Source organism: Natrix helvetica, assembly GCF_964273705.1.
Source record: "Natrix helvetica genome assembly, chromosome: 4".
NCBI classification, from domain to species: Eukaryota; Metazoa; Chordata; class Lepidosauria; order Squamata; family Natricidae; genus Natrix; species Natrix helvetica.
The window spans coordinates 82610937-82636766 of record NC_138550.1 but is presented as its reverse complement, the minus strand read 5'-3'; the positions used below and the strand labels follow the sequence as shown (position 1 = coordinate 82636766).

At 41.1% G+C, this 25830-nt stretch overlaps 1 long non-coding RNA gene across 1 annotated transcript; it reads left to right on the top strand.

The window, feature by feature from the left end:
- The first annotated feature begins 2077 nt into the window (after positions 1-2077).
- LOC309391973 lies at positions 2078-25153 on the top strand. The gene is made up of 4 exons (XR_014175368.1): positions 2078-2109; positions 2204-2259; positions 24947-24996; positions 25142-25153. It is a non-coding gene; the product is annotated as an uncharacterized lncRNA (long non-coding RNA).
- Positions 25154-25830: the final 677 nt, after the last annotated feature.

Sequence of the window (25830 nt, the reverse complement as noted above, 5' to 3'; positions counted from 1 at the left end):
CGGAGTTGGATCCATCGCATCGGAGAGCTGCTGATTCTGCCTGCTGGTAAGTGACCCGGGTTTTTTTTCTTTTATTTTTTAAATGTATTTTAAAATAATATTTTATTTATTGTGCATAGAATTTTTTAAAATAATTTTACTTAAAAGTATTGAGTATAGAATATTTTAAAATGGTTTACTTCCATTTATTGTGTGTGGATTCTTTTTTTAAATTGTCTTAGACTATTTAAAAAAAGATTCTATCCAAAATAAATTAAAATAAACCATTTTTAAAAATTCTATACTCAATACTTTAAAATGTATTGTGCATAGAATTTTTTAAAATAGTTTTACTTAAAAGTATTGAGTATAGAATATTTTAAAATGGTTTACTTCAATTGATTGTGTGTGGATTCTTTTATAAAATTGTCTTAGACTATTTAAAAAAAGATTCTATCCAAAATAAATTAAAATAAACTATTTTAAAAAATTCTATACTCAATATTTTAAAATGTATTGTGCATGGAATTGTTTTAAATCATTTTATTGTAATTTATTGTGCATGGAATATTTTTAATGGTTTCATTTTAAATTATTGTGTGTGGAATAGTTTGAAATGGTTACAGCATTATTGCTGGTGGAATAATGGCTACAGTATACTATGGCTGGTACAATACCTTAAAATAGTTCTAGTATAAATTATTGCTGGTGGAATAATAGTTACAGTATACTATGGCTGGTATAATACCTTAAAATAGTTACAGTATAAATTATTGCTGGTGGAATATCTTTTTTTAAAATTATTTTTGGGGAATTGTTATTTTTTAATTGTTTATAAAATATATTTACTACAAAAAATGTTATTCCTTTTTGCAAATGTTTTCTTTGTGATGCAATATGTTGCTTTTAAGTGTTCAGACCAGGTTTATGTGTCTCAAAGTGGCTACTTTTCTATGGGCAGGCCAGGTTGGTGCCAGGCAGCTTTGCCAGATTTAGTGTGTTTCACTCTGGTTGTTTAGGTAATTCTGAGGTGGTTGGTGGTTCTGTGAGCTTCCTGGCACTCTCCTTTATAATTTCCCACAATGCCTTGATGGTTTTTATTCCAGTGGCTTTGTCTTTCCTGTCCTTAGGGTTAAGAAAAAAAAACTGGTTTCATTTGCAGCCTTTTTGGGGGGGGATTCTTATTTTTTGGTGTTTTCCTGGCACTGTCATAGTTTGTGTGGGTGTGGGTGTGTAATGTCCCACAATTATCTACACATTAATAATGATCTAGTAATATTTCCGTATACATTTTAGGAACCTTTCCTTACATAATTGGTGTTTTCTTTCATACTTTTGGATTTCTAAGTTCTCTTTCCGTTAGTTAGCAATTGCTAAAACAAATCCCATGTGAAAAAGTATTCAAAGCCTTCTTGATTTTAATTGTCAATTTATTTATTCCTGCAGATTGTAATATTTATTCATTTTCATATCTCTTTTTTTCCACTGTTGTGCAAACACAATTCCAGCAGCTGCTAACATGGGTAAAATTAAATATATTTTGTACTCCCTTTCAAATAGCCAAAAAAATATTTCTGGTTTTAATTCCATATCTTACTTTACCATTGCTTCTAATCGCTAACTTCTGAATAGCTACTTGGACCAACCTAACAACCAGGAAAGCAATAACACAAGTAAGTACTTGAGTGTACCTCTTTCATTGTGTTATTCTTATGTAAGGTGTAAGTGCAAGCAATTAAAGTCTTGTGCAGGTTGTTGAAGCAAAGTGATAAAGTGGTGTGCAGAAGATCAGCAAGCCAGTGGTCCTTCCTCTGTAAGAAGCTGTCTTTATTGCTGGGTGTGCTTTGTGCTGGGTTCATCCTTGAGATAGTGAAGTACAAGAGATTAAAGTCTTGCTTTCTGTGTCTCTCCTTTGTGCAGGTTATTGGAGCAAAGTGGTGAGGTGGTGATACAGAAGATGCAAAAAAAGGACAGCAATTTTCCTTTTCTATTATTTTGTGTGCTTGTTTCATCCTAATGCAGTGCATGCAGTTAAAGTCTTGCTTTCTGTGCCTCTCCTTTGTGCAGGTTATTGGAGCAAGGTGGTGAGGTGGTGGTGCAGAAGACCAGCAAGGCAGTAATCTTCCCTCTGTAAGTAGCTGTCTTTATTGTTTTGTGTGCTGGTTTCATCCCAATGCAGTGCATGCAATGAAAGAGTTCATTTCTGTGTCTCTTCTTTGTGCAGCCCATTCATTGGAGTCAGTGATACTGAAGACTGGCAAAAACAGTCATCTTCCTTCTGTAAGTAGCTCTTTTATTGTTTTTGTACTTATTTTAATCTTATTGTGGGGCAAAGAATTCAATGACATCGTCTTGGCCACTCCCACCCAGTCACATGGCCGGCAAACCACTCCCACCTGGTCACATGGCTGGCAAGCCACTCCCACAAAGCAGGCCACACCCACAGAGTAGGTTCCAAAAATGTTTGAAACCCATCACTGTTCTGACCTTAGATGATATTACAGTTTTTGGTCTTTGAGATATAACAACCAAAGAATGCCATTTCTAGCAAAATTGTCTTAGGCAAAAAGAGCCAATGGACAAATATACTTTCCTCTGTCACCCATTAACTTTTGTTTCCCCACTCTCTGATGCATGCATTTTATCTCTCCCACACAATTTTTTCCATTTATTCCTCTTCCACACATGTGTGTGCGGAGAGAGGGGGGAGGGAGGGAGGGAGGGAGAGAGGGGGGAGAGAGAGAGGAGAGAGGGAGAGAGGGAGAGAGGGAGAGAGACTGGGATTTTGGGCTGCTTTACTAGGACCACAGTATCAAATGTCAGCTGGAAAGAAACTAGAGGAAATTTCTATACCTCTTTGTTGCCATCTTGTGGTTGATATTAATGAGATTTTGCAAGATTTTTCTTGCTGTGGTCCTTAGTGGCCATACAGTTCAGTAGGCAAGAAGAGGATAACACAGATCTTCCCATTCTTGAGCAGTGGCTACTATCAGGGCTGAATGGTTTTCTTTGTTGAGGCTCATTGATATGTGCCTCTAACTATCATTCCTTAAAGACAATTATATGTTAGACTTATATACTGCCTTTCATTCAAGAGCTTCATGTGGTCATCTGTTTTGTCCTCATTACACATATTCATGATGTAGCATTCATTTGATCCCAAGCTCACAATTGAGGCCACTTAGCTTCACATTTATCTGATCCAATTTTAAAGAACTGTTCCCCATCTTTCCCCAACACTGCTCTGCTATATACACATTTTTTCTTACCTGGGTGGTAATGACATAGCAGGAGCTTGGATCTGCCTAGCACCTATTGGCTATTGACAGATGCTGTGGGCCCACCCCTTACCCTGATGGCAACTCGTCTCTATTGGCTTGGACAGCAAAAAGGATCAGGCATGGAGCATTGATGCACAACACTGGCCAGGCATTATATGGCTTTTTAGCTATAGTACAACAGAGCAGCACTAATTGAGACAGGTTACCAGCACCCCAGCAATTGATTTATACAGTGAGTGGACAAGCAAAAGATCAAAAGAGCAATTATCCCAAGTGAGAGAGATACTGAAAAAGGTGACAGGGGGGTAAGGGAGGCCAGCAAGCAAGGCAAATAAGCAAGACAGTCTAAGACCAACACAAATGAGACTGATGGAGCAAGAGTGATAGAGAGGGTGATGAAGGGGCAAACAAAGGAATGATACAATGAGAGTGGCTGGTCAAAGCACAGAGATGGAATAAGAGATGCGAAAGCGAGCAGTGGAGGGAGTAAAAGAAAGTGGCAGAGCAGCAGAGGGGATGAACAATAGACAAACGAGCAAGAGCTGCTGAGCAAGTAAGAGAAACAAACAAGTGAAAGGGACAAGCATGCAAGACAAAGATGAGAGAGCAAAAAGGCTGCGTGAACACAACAGGCAAGAAAGAGAGATGAGTGGGGGCCTCCCAGAGAAGCAGAAAGCCTCCACCTCCCTATCTCCATGGATCAAGCACTAACAGATCCTAAACCTATTGGTCAAATCCCACTTCTTCCCCCACTTTCATCCTCACATTCCCATCCCTCCTAACATTATGGAGGGCAATATGCCAGACCGCCCGCCCCCACTCCTGTCAGGAAATCCACCAATCAATTTCCTTGTTCATATTAAACTGTCAAGATAGCACTGTTTGTCCTTTTTTACTGAGGCCAAACAAAAACCAGGTTGTTTTAGGAGGAAGCAAATCATGCCAGCATACTAAGAACTGCCTTGTAGACTGGAAGAAAGTGCATGAAAGCGCATGAACAATTTCGGCAGAGCACGGCACAGGAGACTAGTAAAATAGCAACAGCAAGAAATTGTGATGGCAGCAGGCAGAGCATGAGAAAGATTGAGGCACCAATATGGGAAGTGGCAGAGAGTCACATTTTTCTGAAATCTAGTGCTGCAGCATATGATGTGACTCTAAGAAACTACCTCTGAATAAGGAGAACTGAAAGAAGATGCTATAGATAAGTGGCCCCCAACCTTTTGGGTACTATGGACCGTTTTTTTTCACAGACTGGAGGGGGTGTGGCCATCACACAAACACTGTGAATTACATGTTGTGTCAGATGTCAGAATATACATAATCAAGTTTAGATGACAATCACCACATTTTATCATTTGGGCATCACTTTGGACTACTGCCAATGCCCCTGGTCTTTAATTTTCAGAAATTAAAAATGAGATTCAGATTTTAACAAAATGGAGTGCCCAATCACACTTGGCCAATAAAGAATTCTATTCTATTCTATTTTATTAAGATAAGATAATGCTTGGTCTCCTTGTGGAGGCAATCATTTAATTGTATATACTGAATTTCAGAAGATTAACAAATAAAGCAAATGGTAACCCAATCAAAACATCAAGCTCATTTGTTACATTTTATTCTGAGGAGTGATTCATCACTGAAGCCTAAAGGATTAACCAGCATTAGCTGACAAAGTAATGATCTCTGTGACCTCTCTGCGACTACAGGAAATAAGGCCATCAATTCAGATTTAGCCTCACTTAGAAAGTGGCAGGATTACTGCCTTCATTGAATCTTGTAAAGAAATTAAGTTTTAACTGAGATGAACTAGAGTCTAGAGTGATTGAGCAATGACCTCTTGACCCTTTAATCCACAATTTTCTCCAGTGCTGAATCAATGCTGGTACTTATTATACAGAAACAAAAAATGCCAAGTTCATATGTGTGTGTCCATTTCCATGTCCAGGTCCAGATCAAACAGGAATTGTGATGATGCTTTTCTGAACTTTAAGCAGCATTACTTTACAACACATTCCCTGATATTATTACATCGTACAATTAGTACATTAATAGCTTGTGAATTTCACCAACAACTGAATCTAAGTTAATTCAACTTACAGCTCCACAATTACTGTCTGTTATGTATGTTGAATACAGCCTCTGAAAGGATTTTAAAGACTTAAAATAAAAATCACATAGCTATGAAAAACAACATAAAATATGGTATTTCCTATTTGTTTCTCTTTTCAGAGGAGCTTTATATTTCCTAAAAAGATGGCACCCAAAGTGTATATTTAGGAAAAAAACATTTACTAAACACAAAAATAATTGAAAATGTAAACACACACAACATGAATAAGTAGAATAAAATAATAACATGTTCCCAGGTTCATCATTTCAAATTCACTTGCTGATATATTGTATTTCTCCAAGAACTTAAATCATATATCTAACTAAAATAAATACATTAAAAAACTTTTCCCTCTGTTTAAAAAAAGCATATGGCATCCAGCTTGGGCTTCAAGTTCCAGACAGCTGAAATCAATAAACCACCCAGAATAATATTAAGATGGCCAAAATACCCAGCTATTATTAAATGTCAATGTTGTTAGAGTCTTTTTATGCAAAATACTTGAATACTTTTGCATTCTGTTCACTGAGAAACAGTTAACATTGTAAATTCTCCTTGAGGTTTGCCTTGCTCAGCTACACATAATATAATTGTCTCACTTGCTAATTTGCAATACAAGATCTTAAAATAAAATATGGAGAATTATACCAAATGTCACTTAATATATAGCATATCTTTCCTAAACTGAATCAAGTTCATTGGCAACCAAACCAATGTATTACTTGAAATAAAGGAGGAAGGGAACAGAATATCTAGTTTGAGATTGAAAGTCTGAGATTAATATTAAATGGAATGGAATGGAAATATATAAACAAAACAAATTATGTAGTGGAATTGATGGAGCCTGTAAAAAGGAGTCAATAAAGAGATGTGATTTCACTTTTCCAGAACTTCAGAAGGATCTGACATTGTTATGCAACCATGAAGAAACAAAAGATGGTAAATAGGAAGTATATCAGCTACCTTCAATATGATTTGTCAAATGAAGGAACTAATAGAGTGCCCAATCCACTCCCACAAGAAAAGTGGAGTCATTGAACTGTGCAATGAACTGCACCTCTAAAGAGGCATTTGTAAACAAAAAATATTTATCTCAAGAAAAGACCTGTTGATAATTTTTAATAACTTAAACCAGCAATAAATCTCAAAGGAAAGAAATAATGAGTTTGCTTTAGCAAACTGTAACCTTATACTATACTCCATGTATCTTTTTAAATTTATTTGCAGATTGTAGAGTATAAAAAACTGGATACAATAAGATAAAGACAACAATATCAGATGCTCAGAGTACTTCGAGATTAAGTAATAAATACAGTAACTAAAATTCTCTATTTAACGATGTGACAAATTAGAGCATGTTTTGTGAGGGTGAAGCTCAGTTTATTATCCTGTTGACAAATTTTAAGATTTGTGCTTTCAACTGATGAATCAACATACATTTCAAACAATGTAATTCTGCCAGGATTTTTCACAAGGGAGAGGGTGGCAGGAGAGTGGTTGTGATCACACAATCAAAGCCATGCTTTTTTTCACACTTACCCTGCATGATACAAATAAAAAGTGTGGGAATTAATATCAAAGTCATGGGCACTTGATTTTTTAAAAATTCAGCTCCAAATACCCATGAGCAGAAAGTGCTCCAAAATGTATCATGATTCACAGATTGTCTGCACTTATGCTTATAGTCTATGGACATTGCCTAGTTACAGTATTGTTGATAACTTATTGATAAGTTACAGTAGATACCATGTGATCTATTATGAAATCCTTGCATATGAATAGATGACTCCTGAACTGTTTGATGTGGAATCTAATTGAAAAAAATAACTGTTAATCTTTCTAAAGCCAAATCTTCTAAACTTTCTAAACTGCCAAATCTTTGAAGGATATGACTGTCGTATCATAAAGTACTATTCAGGAATAAAAAATTGAATACTTTAATTTTAAAAATTGAATACTTTAATTTTAAAAATTAAATACTTTAATAACCACTGAATAATGTGCACTAATATTGAAATTAGCATGTGTAAACTAAATACATTTTGGCTTCTGGATGAAATTAATTTGTAACTCATCTACCAAATAAAATAGAAACTTTCAAAACTAAATTAGTCTTTTGGAAGAAAAGCTTTGATGGAGGAATACTTCCTAAGTGATATTGTTTGCAAATCTACCAGGGAATATAAAGTGTGGTAGTTTGTTATTTCAAATTATCTTTACACATTTCTGATTTAATGAATATTTTCCATCTGCAGCCAATATCAAATTAATGTTTGTAGGTTATTAATCCATTATTTCAAAATGATAAAGCAAATAAACTCTTTGTTACCTTCTTGGGACATTTTATTTGATGACCAAGTGATTGAATATTAGAATTATTTAAAATTTAAAATTTATATATTTTGTGATGTGAAGCTAAATATGAAGTACTTACTGGAAAAGCTATTAAAAACTTCTACTCTTTTTGTCAAATTACTTGTATGAGAATGTTTTCACTAACATGACAACCCCAAAAATAAACATAGCATTTTCAAACAAGCCACACTATGTGTTGCTACTTCAAACAACAATTCCAGAATGAACATGTTAGCCAGTGAAATGCAACCACAGCTTTCATATCAATCAATTAAAATTAGTATCACAGCCTTTCTCATAATGGCACATTTTTTCTTGATGTTATGTTCTGGGATATAGAATGATATTTTCTCCTCAGTGGTTTCATTATAATTTTCAACACTAATGGATTTTTATTTTTTTAAATTCAGTACAATTAACTTTACTGAATTTTTATTTTCTTAAAGCTTACTTTAAATAATTAATATAGTAACAGAATTCATTTAAATGTACAAAGAAAATTGGGCTTTTAGTTTGTGTCACAATGGAATCCAAGTTCTTTGATTTAGGGATTGGGGGATAGAAGATAGAATCACTAGGGTAACAGACATTCTCAGGGGTGTGTCCCTAGGAAGTTCTCTTCTTCTTCATCTCTGACCTCATTAATAATCAAAGAGTCTGCTTTTTGAAAATGGTAACGAAGAATGGAAAATCCAATGATCTATATTCCATGATTTAAAATTCATCTGAGCTTGTTCCACAAAGTAGAAAAAAATAGGGTGTTTTTTAAGTATTTTCAAAATGGCTTTAGCACTTTTACATTTTATATTTACCCTTAGATCAACGCTAGTGTACAAAGTTAGCACCCACCCTTCTCCTAGATTCTAGGACCTAGAAGAATGAAATATTCTAGGAAATATTAAAAAGCCAGAAAATTATATTTCCCTGGATGATAAATGTAGAAACATGTTTTTTAGGCAGGAAGCAGGCTCAATCTTAATAGCCCTCACCCTCCTCAATAGCCCACAGCAGACTTCAGCATTTAAGAGATAAAGAGGTGGCTGGGTCTATTCATAAGCAAATACGCTCACCCAAGATCCAACAAAGGTAGGATTAGCCCTCAGCCATAACAGGAATTGTCCAAACCCCTCTTCATTACATCATCACCCAGCAAGATTCAAACAAGCCTGGTGTTAAGTAAGTAAGCTCCCCGTTAGGAGAGCGAGTGTGCAGAGAAGCGTAATAAGAGTGGTATGCAAGAACACACACAAACCAGCATACAGGGACACTGAATAGTATAAAATATAGTAGTTTACTATGTTGAAATAAAGAGTTATTCAGAGTTCAGTTTACAGTCCAAGTCATACACGGTACAGTCAGTCAGTTATCAAATAATCAGTTTAGCACACAAAGCAGCTAACAACACCGTACCTCACAACACCGATCGGCATCTAACAAACAGAGAGCTAACAGTCATTCTGGCTCCCTCTTATGGCTGCTTGAGGTAACAGCAACCAATTACATCTCTCTAGCATTTAAAGTAACAGATACATTTGTTACAATCATGGCTTATATACATTGCCAAGCCAAGACTAGGGTTACATCCCTAACACCTGGGACTCAAGACAACCTACAAAGTTACCTCTGCATGGCCCCATGGGAGTCTGACAACCAATCAGGATATCTGCCCTTACACAGGAACAGGAAGCTGTAAGGTGGGGCCCAAGAGAGAGGGTGTGTGTGTTCTCCATTTACTCAATTGCCCAGGACCTCGAACCATGTGGTCCTGTCCACCATTAAACCATATGTCCAAACAGCTTCCATGTTTCCAGTGTCTTTCTTCCCACTTGGAACTGAACCCAGATGGACATTTCTTCTAACATCAGGAAAACCATAAATCTGTTTAATTTCCTTTTAATACCTGAGGCTCTTCATTGGTACAAAAGCAGTATTGGGTTAATGGGTGGATTATTATTGTAAATCTACATATCATATAAATTCATCTGAACAAACAAAACAGAAAGACATGTAGTTCCAGGCTGGCTATTTAATGTTATATGGAATTACGTTTTTAAATTTATGCAAGTCTCCACTATCAGAGATACATCATTCCAAATGTAGGCATTATGTAAATAATAACAAGTCTTTTGTGACCCTGCATATTGAAATAAAAAGTGTTTTTAATGTATTCCAGTACAATGTGTTGTACTGGAAATGTCTCATTTCTTTACCAAAATTAATTTTCTTAGCAAAAATTAGAAAAATCTAAGTTCCCTTTATTCATGGAATTCCTTCCCTTTAGTTCATTGTGCAATGTTGCATAGGAACATGTTTCTCCCAAGTTAAGAAGACAAATCCTGATTCTCACTGAAATGGTAAATTAAATTAATGATTCAATTTTAAAATCCCGTAATGGCCTTCTGAATATAGAAGCAGATGCTATATTTACAGCACTTTATAGGTGCAATAAACATTGATCTATTAAAAAAGAGAGGAGTTAGGGGATTTGAGTTAGGGGATTTGTTTTTAAAAGGAAAAAAAACTTTACATGAGGTATGATTTAATGACTCCCTCCCAGATTTCTGAGGAAAGTCACGAAAAATACTTGTCCACTTTTATTGCTGCTTTCTAATAGTGCCTTTATATATGGGTTTGATATGTGATTTCAGTGTTTGTAATCATTCATTGAAGCATAGCATATATTTATTGCTAATCTAGCAATTTCTACTTTTTTTGCAAAATATTCTTATTAAACTTAATAAAATATAACACGCAACTGAAAATAAAGATATTGGGAAAGGGGAAAACCAAAGAGTAGAGTAAAGTGAAAAAAAAGAAGGGGGAAGCATTAATTTCCAAATCTTTTCAATGCAGTAGAATAAACTTAATAACATTACAGTCTCGGTTCTTTTCTTTTAATAAGGTGACCAACCGTCCTCCTTTAGGGAGGACAGTCCTTCTTTTGTAAGTTCTGTCCTCCCTTGAAAAGTGTCCTCCTACATGTCCTCCTTTTCGATATTTGAAGGCTAATCTGTTGCGCGTTATGTGACATATTTTATTAAACAGTTTTTAATAGTGTTTTTTTTACTTCATCGCAAGTATATTGAACAGATATTGAATCTTGTGTTGAATTTTTATCTAAAGAAATGCTAGACGACAATTGTCTCTTTGAAGAAATTAGAAGACTGAATGTATATTTAAATTCTGAAAAATTAATACAATGGGAAAATCAACATGTTGAAATTGATAAAAGATGGGTGGATATTTTCAGCCATTTCAAAAATGAACATATTCCATGTGAACATTTATTTATACTTGTTCAATTTACGTTGTGCTGCCCTGGAACTAATGCAGCAGTTGAAAGAGTTTTTTTCAATTGCCAATGATTTTTCGACAAGTGAGAAATCGAGATTGAATGTTGATACTCTAGCTGCAGCACTTGCCGTAAAATTCAATATGAAGGATATTTCTTGTTCAGATATTTCCAATATATTGTTAGAAGATGATACATTGACAAAAAATATTAATTCAATGGAAAAGTACTCATTTAAATAATAATTAACAGGCATGTAAGCATAATTACAATATAAAACGTTGCAAATGTTTTCATTATGCATATATCATATTTTAGTGTATTATTGTTGCAATGAATAAAATATTTCTTTTATTTACGATATATTTTTCCCAATTTATCTGTCCTCCTTTTCATTGTAAAAAAGTTGGTCACCTTAGCATTTTGGACAATAGAACGTGTTTTGTCCTCCTTTTCATTGTAAAAAAGTTGGTCACCTTACTTTTAAATGCCACACAATATGATTTCAAAGTCAAACCCATAATATTTTTATTTCATTTTTTACACTGTCAAATCCATAACTTTTTAAAAAATCTTATCTGAATTTTCCACTCAATTCTAAGTATGTAAAGAAGTGTCAGACATGTCCTTTTGACTCCAATTCTACTTTGGACTTGAGATTAGGTCATCTTGATTTTAAAATATTATTTGGTATAAGTCCACCAGTGTGCCCCTCACCATTGTTTCTTTTCTTTAAAAAGAAGCCCCTTAAAGTGATATCCTAAGAGGTATCTTTGTAGAGAACCTTATTTTATATTAATTCCAAGCCTTTAAGATGGAAGACCTTAACAAGAAAGATTCTTAAATCAGTGTTTATTTTAACCTTGTAATACCATAAGTAGGTGTGGCATTCAAATCTTAGTTCATAGTCCTCTAGTTCAAGTAATCTCTTGTTTTGGAAAGGAATGCAATCTTTTATCCATTGCAAACAGAAAAACACTTTCAGATCTAGTAAACTCAAACTTCCTCTTTCTTTAGCTAATTCTTCCTTTTATATGCCCCTACAAGTTACAACTCACCACAATCTAGTTGACCCCAGTGGTTGAATTCACACAACACTCTAGGTCAAAGCTAAATAAAGTCCTAGCTTATCTCAATGTGTGAACCTAATCACTATCTTCCCTTTCACTTAGAATCTGAGTCTTAGATCATGGGTGTAAAATTCAATCATGTCATGGACTGGATCATGAAGTATCGTGACATTTTTTTGCCTTTGCGGAGCTGGGATCAGTGTGGCCTGCAAGTGATGTATCCGGCCTACGGGCCACCAGTTTGACAGGCCTGACTTAGATAGTCAAAGAATCTTTTGAGACCCCACCTTCAGGTTGAGAGGAAGAAGATAATGTTAAGAAATGACAGTTACAATGAAAAAAAAGATATGGAAACAGCACATTTTTTATTCTTCCTTCAATTCTCCCATTCATAGTAAATTCAACATTTTAATAATGGGAGAACAAATTCTGGTATTAATTTTTAAAGATTTCTTTATCACCTTTCATTAGAATTGGATGGAGTCCTTCAATCTCTGTTAGAATCTCTCTCTTTCTCAGATAGCATAACTATAAAAAAATTAAGTATAATTACATCTTTTTAAAAGATGCCCACAGTGTTTCTTTTTCTGGCTTTTTTCTTTTTTCTTGTCTAACATAAGGCCTGACTCTGGAAGCTTTACTAAATCCTAAATTTCCAGAACTTGTTTGCAACTGTCTAGAATTACAAAAATGTAATAGGACACACCTTGTCTGAAAATAGAGATGAAGGCCAGTTCCTCTCTTCATAATCTTTTTTCTAAATCATAGGATGTTGATAAACCGGAACAGCCTTTCAGAATTTATGATCCAGCAAGTCCTACTTTTAAAAACAGCCTGAAATTTCTTTGCAGTATATTTTTCTGTCACCATAGAAACCAGAATCCTAATATTGTGACTTAAAAAACAGATTCTCCAATAGGACACATGTTGCTAGGCAGAAAAATATAGCCTTTTCTGAAGGGTAAGACATCTTAGCAAAAGATAGATATGATTTTTATAGAGGCTCAAGAAGTTTCCTTGGGATTCCTCAATAGTAAAAGTTAGGAAATATATGTGAGTCTAAATAACATTCAAAAATTTTCAAATATGGTATAATAACACCCAAGAGTTTTATTCATTTGTTCTGACCTTCATATTTTAATGTAATCTCTAAGTATATTAAAATCCTACTATTTTCTCCAGTAAAAAATATTTCTCAAATGAAATTGCATGATTAGTACACATTTTTATAAATTTCTGATAATTTTGTCAGCATTTTAAGCACAGATTAAATAAGCAAACCTTTTAAGCAAAGGAATTTGTATGTTTTATTTGCATATTGTACCTAATATTCAAGTCTACTTAATTTCTTATAATTGTGTTGTCCAATGAGCTGAATCAGTGCATTTATTAAACCAAAGCTGGAGCTGCTTCTGAGGATTAATTACATCTCAAATATAGAAACTGGTAAATGTTTAAGGCAAAAACGTATGACTACAAACAATTACAATTAGTTTATTCATATTTACATAAAATCAAAATTTATATAGATTTAGCCGACATCTTTTTCAGTCTAGTTATTCAAGGTTAATTGAATATTGTTATCCTACTTAGCTGCCTATGATTTTGTCACAGCAGATAACTGTATCTGACTAACCTTAGCTGATACCAAAAAAGTTAAGCATCATTGGTACCTGGGGGTACTTGGATGGGAGACTGTTAAGTCGGCACAAAAGGCGATCAGAGTCGTGAGGAGAATAAAACAGGTCTTTATTGAATACAACAGTCTTTACTATATACAGGAGAGAATCAATGCCAGGTTCGTCTGACAGCTATTTATACGAAGCTGTCAGACGAACCAGCCAATCCCCAAGCCAGAGTTTCCCCGCTCTCAGCCAGGTCGCGTCTTAGCCAATCAGACGCGACCTGGCTGTTGCTAGTGCAGATGCCGGCTGTCAGGGGAAATTCCCTGACGTCATCTGCCCGGACACAACACTCCTTTCCCCCCAGTGACTGCGCATGTGCATGCGACGCACAAACGTAGTCACGCAAATAGTCTGGGCGGCGCCGGACCCGCCCAGAACGCCTCAGTTCGACAGGAGGCGCCGGAGAGGAAGGTGGTGTCCGTCGAAGCTCCTGCCGCAAGGGAGTGGAGCTCCGGCCGCCATCTTGGAGGCCCACCCCTGACGGAGAACGACCAGGCCCAGGTAGGCAGGGCCGAGGGGGCGCGGCCGAAGGCGGGCTTGAGCAGGGCACTTCTTGGTAGGCCTGGCCTGACTCGGGGAAGGCCATTTGGAAACTGGGGGGCTGACGCCTAACGGGCGGCACACCCTCAACAATGGACGGCCGGGAGGCGGCGTCCGAGGACGGGAAGGCCCTGGGCAGCTGGACCGGGCGATCAATGTCTGGTGGAAGGGCACCAGGAAACGAAACGTTGGAGGGCTCAGGCGCAGCGACGTCGATGGTCGACCTGGCGGGGGTGTTGTCGCTGTTGCAGGGCAGGCGGCGCCTCAATTGATCCAGGTGCCGCCGCCATTCGGTCCCATCAGGTAGCTGGACCCTGTAAGAACAGGGGCCGGTTATGGCGGAGATGGTGGCAGGCACCCACCTAACCGCCCCTGAGAATGCCTGAGCCCAAACAGAATCGCCCAGAAGGAAAGAACGGGAAGGGGGCCCCAGGTTGCCAGGCTGTTCACTTGAATAGAGTGGGTGCAACCTATCCAAGGTGGTCCGCAGGCGCCGGCCCATCAGCAGCTCAGCTGGAGACTTCCCGGTCAGGGGGCAAGGAGTGGCATGCTGTACCAATAGGTAAGCAGCCACCCTTGATGGCCAGTCTGCCCCATCCATCCTGCCTAACGCCTCCTTGGCCGAGCGGACCGCCCGTTCCGCCCGGCCATTACTAGCCGGATGGTATGGGGCAACTGGGGCATGGCGGATGCCCTGAGAGGCCAGGAACAGCTGGAACGCGGTGGATGCAAATTGAGGCCCGTTATCAGAGACAATGACGTCCGGCACGCCATGGGTGGCGAAAAGCCTAGTCAGTTCCCTGATCGTGGCCTCGGCTGTGGTGGACCTCATGAGGATGAGCTCCACCCAGCGTGAATATGCATCCACCACCACCAAGAAGACCTGGTTTCTGAAGGGACCCGCGAAATCTATGTGGAGGCGGGACCAAGGCCCACGGGGCAATTCCCATTCCCTAGGAGCGGCTGCCGGTGGCGCTGGTCGGGAATGCTGGCAGGGGGAGCAGCCGGCTACCCAGGCGGCTATCTCGTCATCAATGCGAGGCCACCAGACATAGCTGCGCGCCAGGCATTTCATGCGCACTATGCCCGGGTGGCCCTCATGAAGGCGAGACAGCACCTGATGGCGCAGGCTGGGTGGAATAACCACCCTGTCACCCCACAGGAGGCACCCACTGTGAAGTGCCAGCTCCAGCTGCCTGGCCTTGAAGGGACAAAGGTGCTCTGGCACCGGACCCTCAGGCCAGCCCCTTTGGACCCAAAGCATGACCTGGGACAGGTCAGGGTCAGCCCTAGATTTTGAGGCCACCTCTCCGGAAGAGAGTGGCAGAGCCAAATCTGCTATGGCCAAGACCGACAGGCAAGGCACTGTCGGGGGGTCAGCAACGGGCAGGGGGCAGCGGCTGAGGGCATCAGCGTGCCCTATGTGCTTGCCCGGGCGGTAGAGCAGAGTGTAGCTGTATGCAGCTAGGAACTCTGTCCACCTGGTCATGCGCGGTGAAAGGATGGGAGGGGTCGGCTTGTTACCTGCCAAAAGCCCAAGGAGTGTCCGGGAATAAAAGGCTATGGGGGCCTCCGAGCCATTGGGCAGCACATGGCTCAGGACCGCCCCCAAACCCACGGGGGAGGCGTCACAAGCAAGAGTCAAAGGCAGCTTGTCCGAATACTGAACGAGGACTGCCTCTGACGTCAGCAAGTCTTTGACAGCCGCGAACGCATGCGCTTCGCGGCTGCCCCAGCGCCAGGCCGCCGATCGGTCGAGCAACCGATGCAGCGGCTCGGCTAGTGACGCCTTATGCGGCAGAAAAGGCGCGTAGAAGTTAAGCAAGCCAAGGAACGCCTGCAGCTCCGTCTTGGAGGCAGGCGTGGGGGCGTTCCTGATGGCTGCTACTTTTGAAGGAGTGGGGTGAATTCCTTGGGCGTCAATTGTGAAGCCCAGGAAATCAACCCGTGGCACAGCAAATGAACATTTGCTGCGCTTTAATTTTAAACCCGAGCCCCTGAAACGCTCGAGGACCTTCTCTAGTACTTCGATGAGGCCCGATCGGCTGCTGGCGGCGATCAGGACGTCATCGAAATACGGAACCACGCCAGGGAGCCCATGGAGCAGCCGCTCCATAAGGCTCTGAAAGATCCCCGGGGCTACGGAAACGCCGAATTGCAAGCGGCGGCAACGGAAAGCTCCACGGTGGGTGACGATGGTCTGCGCAGCCGCCGCCTCGTCATCCACCGGGAGCTGCTGGTAGGCCTGCGCCATATCCAGCTTCGCAAAGATGCAGCCCTGCCCCAAAGAGTGGAGCAAGTGCTGCACCACCGGAACTGGATAGGGGTTCGCCTGGAGGGCAAGGTTGATGGTGGATTTAAAGTCGGCGCAGAGGCGAATGGACCCATCCGCCTTAACTGGGATGACCAAAGGGGTCTCCCACTTGGAGTAATCCACCGGCTCCAAGACTCCCTGCGCGACGAGCTTGTCCAGCTCCGCATCAACCTTTGCCCTCAAGGCGAAAGGCACCCTACGGGCCTTCAGCCTAATGGGGGCAACCTGGGGGTCTAGGTTCAAGGAGATGGGCGTTCCCTTATACGCCCCCAGCCGCCCATCGAACACATCGGAGAACCTGGCAAGTATGTCGGCCACGTCAGGAGGCGTGGCCACTACTTGCCTCACCCCGTGCACTGATAGGCCAAGTGCCGGGAACCAGTCAAGGCCCAGGAGGGCCGGCAAAGGCTTTTCCACTACAAGGAGGGGAAGGCACCCCGAAAAGTCCCCGTACTCCACCCGCACCAGGTGACAACCCAGGGTAGGAATTTGAGTCCCCTGGTAGTCCCGTAGGGTTGCGTCTGGAGAGGAGAGTTGGGTCTTTGAGATGCCTGGACAGAGGCGGGAGAACTCTGCCCATGACAAAAGGGATCGGGATGACCCCGAGTCCACCTCCATGGTGCAGGGGGAGCCCTCAATGAGGAGCGACGCCTTGATGCGCTCCGCACCTGCACCCGTGTGGAAGGCCAGCTCTGCAGGGTTGGCGTGGAAGTCAGCGTCCACGGCGTAGCAGCCTCCGCGCGAAGGCTGCTGCTGCTGCTGCTGCTGCTGCTGTCGTCCAGCACGGTTTCCTGGTCGCTGTTTGGCGGCGGCTGTGGTCGGGACGTCATCTGGTCACTGTGGCAAAGGGAACTGCGCTCGGCAGACCTGGGCCAAATGTCCTTTCTTAAGGCAGCGGCGGCAAACCGCGGCCTTAAAGGGGCAACCCGAACGGTCGTGGTTGCCTCCACAGCCAAGGCAAACCGTCACAGCTTCCCGGGCTCGCTGCGGGCCGCGTCTTCTGGAGGCCTGGCCAATGCGTGCCACCGCTCCCTCCTCAGGGTAGTCAATAGGCAGGGGAACTAGTTCGTCTACCAGGCAAGTGCGGCCCGGCGGAGGTGGCAGGTTGAACATCTCCGCCATTGACTCGTCGGAGAGTTCAGCCGCCCTTGCCTGCTCAATGGCCCCAGTCAGTGTAATGTCCGCTTGTGACAGGAGCCGCCGGCGAAGGCGCAGATCTTTCACGCCGCTGACGAACTGCTCCGTGAGGTTGCGGTCGAGGTCGGCAAACTCGCACCTCATCGCCGCTGTGCGAAGCGACTGGAGGAACTGGCTCACCGACTCCTCCGGCTTCTGGACACAGCGCCTGAAAGCGTAGTGCCTCGCCACCCAGGATGGTGTAGGGGCGTAGTGGCGCTGAAGCCGCTCCGTTAGTGTAGCCCAGTCCAGAGAGTGGACTGGCTGAGGGGCGGCTAGTGAGCGAGCGGCACTAAACATTGGCGTGCCGCAACAGCTCAAGAAGAAGCTGCACTTCTCATCATCGGGAACATCGCGATGGCCGTTGGCTATCAGATAGCACTCGAAGCGCTCCAGGAACGCTTCCCATGTCTCGCCGTCACAGCCAAAAGGAACGAAGGTTGGCATCGCCGACGTGGTCTCCTCAGGGTTCGAGCTAGGCTGGGAAGAACGAGTCGCCGATTGTGCCAAGATGGAACGTTCGGTGGGTTAGCGGCTGGATCCCACCTTTGTCGCCAGTGTTAAGTCGGCACAAAAGGCGATCAGAGTCGTGAGGAGAATAAAACAGGTCTTTATTGAATACAACAGTCTTTACTATATACAGGAGAGAATCAATGCCAGGTTCGTCTGACAGCTATTTATACGAAGCTGTCAGACGAACCAGCCAATCCCCAAGCCAGAGTTTCCCCGCTCTCAGCCAGGTCGCGTCTTAGCCAATCAGACGCGACCTGGCTGTTGCTAGTGCAGATGCCAGCTGTCAGGGGAAATTCCCTGACGTCATCTGCCCGGACACAACAGAGACCACATGGAAACTCCATGTCAGCCTCTGCTTCACTAACTTGCTATCGGCTGCCATAGAAATGGGGAGGGTGGGGGCTTGGTATTTGGGATGGGAATAAATGGTACAGGAATGATATAGAAAAGGGAGGTTTCATCTCACCATCTTCTGTGCATGCTGGTGGCCAGTGTTTGGTCCTGGTCAAGGCCAACCATCCTGCATTCTAACATGATGATGCCTTTTGGAGATGCATCCCACATCTAAGGGAGCGGCGGCAAACCTAAGGGAGTTGCACATTAGACACTGGGGTGGGATCATTGGAGGGAGGGGGCTGGGTTATCATTTGATATGTACTTATTCGCACCTTTCTGGCTAAGATCTTGCTTTACTTTTGCTGCTATCTTTTCATAACCAGTAAAAGTATCTTGATTCCATGAATAATGGAGTTGGGGGTTTTCTTTCTTGGTTATTGATGGAGGCACGCCTGACACTCCAAGACTATAGGCCAGACTGAAACACTGAGAACATAACCCAGAAGGCAGCAATGGGTTTACAGAACAGTGAATAAATCACTTGTACACTGTGGGAAAAATGCATGTAATCACTAAGGAAAAAAAGAAAATGGGAGTGAGAATGATATGTAGCCTAGGATTTTAATTCTATCATATAAGGCAGTGTTTCTCGACCTTGGCTGCTTTAGGCTGGGTGGACTTCAATACCCAGAATTTCCTGGCCAGCATGCAGGTGAGAGAATTCACCCATCTTAGAGCAGTCAAGGCTGAGAAATATTGATTTAAGCATTATGATTATTCAAAGCTCTTTGATTGGGGCTTTCCAATGTGCATGTTAGATTGTGTTAACTCATTATAATTACAATTATAGTGTTTTTATAATTAGAAAAAAAACATCTGCTGATTAGTTCAGATTGACCTGGAGAGAATAAATCAAAATTATAGTAGAGAATACTATCATACAGAGTGGAATGACAGTATTCTCTACCTGAACTTGCTTAATAACCTTATTGGCTTTTTGTTTTGTCAGTTGTTGAAATCATCAGCAAATCCATCCATTAAATCAGTTTGATCCATTTTGCCAAAATAATTCCTTTCTCTGGGCTTTTCAAATGCAAGAACAAGAGAAAGAGAGAGAAAACATCCTTTAAGGACAATAGCTAAACTGAAGTGGCTATGAGACTGAAACACCAGTGGGATCCTACTGGTTTAACAACCGGTTCAGTGATTGCATGCTTTGCTGCGCATGTGTGCACAGTTTTGAGAGAAAGTACCTTCCGCATTACTGCTGGGAAGGAAAACAGCTGTGGCACATCAATCTGCTCTGCCATGTGATTCAGCTGAGAAGATATATGTAAGTTAAGCGCAGGGGTGGGCGGGCGGGCCCACTTCATCGTTGGAGTGAACCGGTTCACTCCCAGCTGATGGTCAGAGCTACCAGTTTGCCTGAACTGGTCCAAACCGGTAGAATCCCACCCCTGGACTGAACTAAAAGGATTTCCATAACTGGGGAAATCACATTTACTAACACAGCAGTGAGAAGAAGAACAAGAGGAAAACATTCAAACGCAGCCAAAAAGAACTAAGTGCCAAGTAGACAAAAGCATGTCAACCAAATTTATTTTACAGCAAGATGGCGGGTGACCAAAGAGCGGGGATGCGTTTGGCTATTAAAGTCATAATAGAGTTCTCTTGAGGATATGTGCAAAATTGATGACATAAAATGATGTGTGAACAAGATAGAGACTAAAAAGGAAACCTTCTTAAGAAACGGAGGGTCAGAGCCAGAATTTCTTGGCAATGAAAATATGGGGGTGCAAGGAATGAGCGGACAGTATAAACTGGGCAAATCTAAAAATGGCATTCAGAAGAGCAGAAACAGGATAGGGAAAGTTTGCTGAAAAGATTATTTGACAAATCAGAAGGCTTGTAAGCCAGGGGTTGGCAACTTTCCTCTGGGTAGGGGCTGAAGACTATGCTGAGAGTTTTGTTGCTCTACCCACACCAAGGCAGCGGGAAAAACCATTGCAAAAATAGCCAATTGAGAACGCTTCGAGCACGCTCTGCCTTTCTCTCATAGGCCAGGTAAACAAATTTCTTTTTGGAACCACAGACCAGATGATTTTGGGTGGCAGGTCACATCTGGACCATGGGCTATAGGTTGTTAACCCTACACTAACTGAATATTTGTGTAAAGAAAACTGAAGAACAAAGTCTTCCCAAATTCTAATGCATCTCAAATCATTTGCATTTAAATATATGAACAGAAAGGAAACTGCTGACTCAGTCCAGAAACCCAGTCTAATCCCACTGTGACACATACACACATACACCTTCACAATATATTTAAGAAACTCAGAATTAGTCAAGAGAGAAATAGCTTTCTTCCTGTGTTCTATAGTAGTTGTTATTTAAGATAAATCATTTCTAATTCCCAAGATAGAAAACTACCAAGATGCAGCATGAGTAACCCAACCGTCCATGAAATTGTCCAATCCTCTTTTAAAGCCATCTCCTTACCAGAATTCCACCAATTTCTTCTTATCAAGTTAGATCTCCTCCACATATGTCTTTACTGAATTACTCTTGGGTCCTAAAATTGGTAGAAGGAGAAAAAAAAACCTTTTTTATCCTTATTTTTTTAACCAGGTGTGATTTTATTTACTTTGATTTTTATTTATTTATCAAATTTTAAGTACTGCTCATTTCACTCACTGAATGATTCTGGGTGCTGTATAAATGGTGCTCATTATGTCATCCATTAACTGCTTCGCAGAAAGCTAAAAAGTTCTAAATACAATGCTGTTACCTAACCTAATAAGGGAGTTTCTGTAGTAGTCCAATGATTCTTTCACAGGTTAACCAAAGGTGAAGCTGGGAAACATAAATGGATAGAACATCAAAAATCTCGGCAATGAATCAAGCTTTTCTCTTCCTATGAAAGAAGTTCTACTTGCTTCAGTGACTTTCTGCCATGTACTGGTCTCAAAGACTTCCCAGTCTTGAGACCAGTACTGACTGTCGAGAACATTATGAAGAAATAAGAATAAAACTCTTGTACCATGCAGAAATCCACTGATCTTGGTGTATGAGAGAAAGAGATAAACCACCTGGAAATTTCAAAAAAAAGGCCTTACTCCTGGACTGATTTATCTTGCAAGGATTTTCTACTACTTCTACTACTTACTCAAGGTAAATCGCTTTAAGGCTATTCATTAACCATCATGGATTCATCTCAGTGTTTCTGGCCAAACTGCTTCTCGCAAAGCGAAGAATGCAGAAACTTACCACTGATTTCCAACAATACTAAAAAAAATAGATTGTGCAGCAAGTGCTGAGGATGAGAAAATCTTGACTGTTTCTCTGGAGAAAAATATTGATAAACACCTTAGATCCGTGAAGGTGAACCTATGGCATGTGTGGCACACAGAACCCTCTCTGTAGGCATGTGCACAGTCACCCCAGCCCAGCTCCAGTCGTCCTTCTCCATTGCATTTCTCCATCGCTTTTCATTCAATCAATTCCAATTTCTCACAAAAGAAAAAGATCTCATAAAGTTGGAATTGATTGAGAAAAAGATCTCATGAAGTTGGAATTGATTGAGTGAGCTTTTTGACTCACACACTTCACAATGGGAAGATGGGGTCCCCTCCTCCTGAAGTCCATTACGACGCAGAGCGACAATATGACCCATGTGGCTCTTTCACCCCTCTGCTGGAGCGCCCTGTGGCACTGTTGTGCCACAGGGATGAAAGAGCTGTCACCCAATCATGGCAGTGGTGGTGAGCAGGGCCTTAATGTGGGAGCGAAGTGCCCCTGTACTTGCCTTTGCGCGGCAACATGATTCTGCCTTTGTCATGGAATTTGCTGTTGCCACCAGCAAAGAGAGCTGGAAGAGAATGACGAGGGCCGATCTTGCAGGATGGGGGCCATCCCCCAAGCCTGGCCTTCCTGCTCCCTTGGCAGGGCCAAGAGAAAGAAGTGGGTGGTGTGGGGAAGCGCTCCCCTCCCCCGGCTGAGCGCCGAGCACAAAAGCCCAGGGAACCCTGCAGAAGTGCCCCAATTGGCTAGTCGTACAGTGGAGAGGCCTGGCCTGGCCCTCACAGTGGGACACTCTTCGGCACCTCCAGACACAAGCTGTCACCTTTGAAATGCACCGTCCCTTTGAGGAAGCCAGGCAGCGATGACTGTAGCCACGGGGGGGGGGGAGAAGCGGAGGTGTCAAGGATGCTCCCATCTCCTCCTCAGCAAGCTGGGCCTGGAAGACTGTGGAGGGTTGCAGGCCAAGTGCCGGAGGGTCAGAAGGTGCGCTCCGACGTCACTCCAACATGCATTTCCAGCGCACACTCCACTCCCGAAGTGGGATTGAGTTGGGGGTAGAGGGAAGGGGAGGGGAGCTTCTAGAAGAAGAAGCCTGGCTGGCTTTCCTTTTGGCATGGGGCGGAGAGACACTCCTCAAAATGTATGCTTAAACCTCGTGCCGGTGCAAAATCCTGATTATTAAAGACAGAGATAGGGAAAAGATGCTGTTCCTTTCCCAAGGACCCAGGGAAAGTGGAATAAAAATAGGGGTGGGGGTGGGGGGTAAATAACAGCCTAGGATAGTCACAAACAACAGCTGCTGTTATTTTTGCTGAGAGCTTCTAAGCTACACAACATTATTTAATAAATACTAACAATAACGAATCATAATATATAGGATTAAAGGAAGGAAGGGTGAAATCAGAGGAGAAGGGAAAGGAAGGAAGGAAGGAAAGAAGGAAAAATAAAGAAGGAAAAATAAAGAAGGAAGGAAGGAATAAGGATGTGATAGCCCTCCAGAGGCTACTGCACAACACTCCCATCATTATTCAGGTTAAATTGCCGTGTTGGCACTTTGCAATAATGTGAGTTTGGGCACTCGGTCCCTAAAAGGTTCACCATCACTGCCTTAGATTGTATTTTAGATTGTATCTATGACAATCGGTTCCATTCTGGTTACTTAAAACTGAAACACAGTTGGAATGGATTTCTTCTTGAACTAATGCCCCTTGATGATTCTAACTTTGCTAAGGATGACTTGACTGATTTGTGAGTGAAGGAAATATTAAAGCTGAGTTATAAAAACGGGTAATTTCTGGTGCTCCCTAGCTGATGCTTATAGTTCTCTTGGGAAGCAAATCTTGGAACATCCCATTTGCCACTATTTGTGACATCTGGATTTTTGGTGCTAGTTTGATCAAAAATAAATATTAGATCCAACTTAGTATTTGGGATTGTAGCATATGTACTTAGTATATGTACATTGTTGTGGAGAAAAACAGGAAAGTAAGGCACTTTGAGCTTGTGAAAGAAAAATAGTTTATAAATCCAACAATATTGATTTTGCAAAAGTTGCCCTGACTTTAACCATTCTGACTGAAGAAAAACAATATCAATATTTCCACTAAACCCTTGAGGGTGGTAAAGAGACGAGTATTGTAATATATCCATTCTTTGCTTTGTTTGTTTTTAAAAAGAAAACTGGGACCTTGTCGCTGTTTTACTTTCATAATTAACAAAAGCAAAAAATCTTTCAGGCTATGGAGATTTAGGTATTTCATGAAATTTTATTAACATTAAAGTGCAAACAGCTTTTGATTTTAGTATCTGGTGATAAAGGAAGAATGAAAGAAAATTGGTTTAAGTGCTGGTGAAAATCAAAGCTGCCAAATCTACACCTTTTAGGGCAGAGGTACAAGGAATTGGCTGGCTTCCCTAAAGATGGAAGAACCATGGAAGTTTGGGAACCTGTGAATTAGAATAGAATAGAATAGAATAACAGAGTTGGAAGGGACCTTAGAGGTCTTCTAGTCCAACCCCCTGCTTAGGCAGGAAACCCTACACCACTTCAGACAAATGGTTATTCAACATCTTCCTAAAGTGTATTAAGGCAACTTACTTTCTGAAACATTTTAATAGAATAAAAATTTTAATAGAATGAAACAGTGTTTCTCAATCTTGGCAAGTTTAAGATGTAGGGACTTCAACTCCTAGAATTCTTCAGCCAGCCATGGGTTGGGAAAAATTGGTAACAAATGCTAATGCTGAAATCAAAGACAATACTATCAGTACATAACAAATTCATATTTTAAATATATATTGGCTCAGCATACACTTCATGAACAAATCCCCCATTAAGTTAGCCTTCACTCTTAGTAAACAAAATGACAGATTTGTGATGAAACATGTTGTATATTATATTGGACCAATGAATTTCATTAAACACTTTTGTCTCCCTGATATTTATGACATGATATGCTTTTCTCTTTTTCACACTTTACTTTTCTAGGTATAACTACAATATGTGAAGCCCTCAAAACTAAACAGGCTGTCCATTAGGTATGAATAGCAACTACCATTCCATTAAGCAAAAGTTTTGGAGAATGTTCCATTTCTCCTCTAGTTGTGCTAATCTGGGTTTTCTGGGGATGGTCCACAGATTTTCTGGAAGTTTTTTTTTTATGGAAACTTTTTTTTGTTCCAGACATGTTGAATCCCCTAAGCATCTCTATTTTGTTCAGAATGTCACATTTAGAACATCATAGAACTTCCCAAAAAATAACAAGACCACCCAAGAAATTGTGCAGCCAGGAGAAGAAAACCAGACATTCTGAGACTTTTACAGAAAGTTGCTACCCATATTTTCAAGCAACATTTTAAATATACAGTAAGTATAAATTGATGTTAACAAGGTTTTCTGAAACTCCCAAAAAGTTTCAAGTTGAGAGTTCTCCTTTCCCAAAACTGAATTTGGGTAAATGAGGATTTAAGCAGTAGCAAGACCACCCTTGCATAACAGTGTAAAGGAGTGTGACAATGTTTGCCTCAATTTTCTCTCTTGCCTTCTCAACAGAACCTATGGGTATGAGTCCAGACTATTTTATCCTATGTGCTTTAGACTAAGCTTCAATAGCTTACACAATTACCAAGAAAAGACTTTAGTTTGGACTTCACCCAAAAGAAACAGCACAGCCTCCTAAAATATTATTGCCAGTACTCCCTCCTGGAATTCACTTGGCCTGTGCAAATGTTTGGCAAAATGAATTGTAGTAAAGTTTGTACTTTAAGTATTACAGCTTTTAAAAATATAATGGGTACAGTTAATAAGTTTTTAATGCAGTTAGTTGAAGCCCATGCAGCTAGGAGAAACCTTACAAAATCTAGCATGAAGAA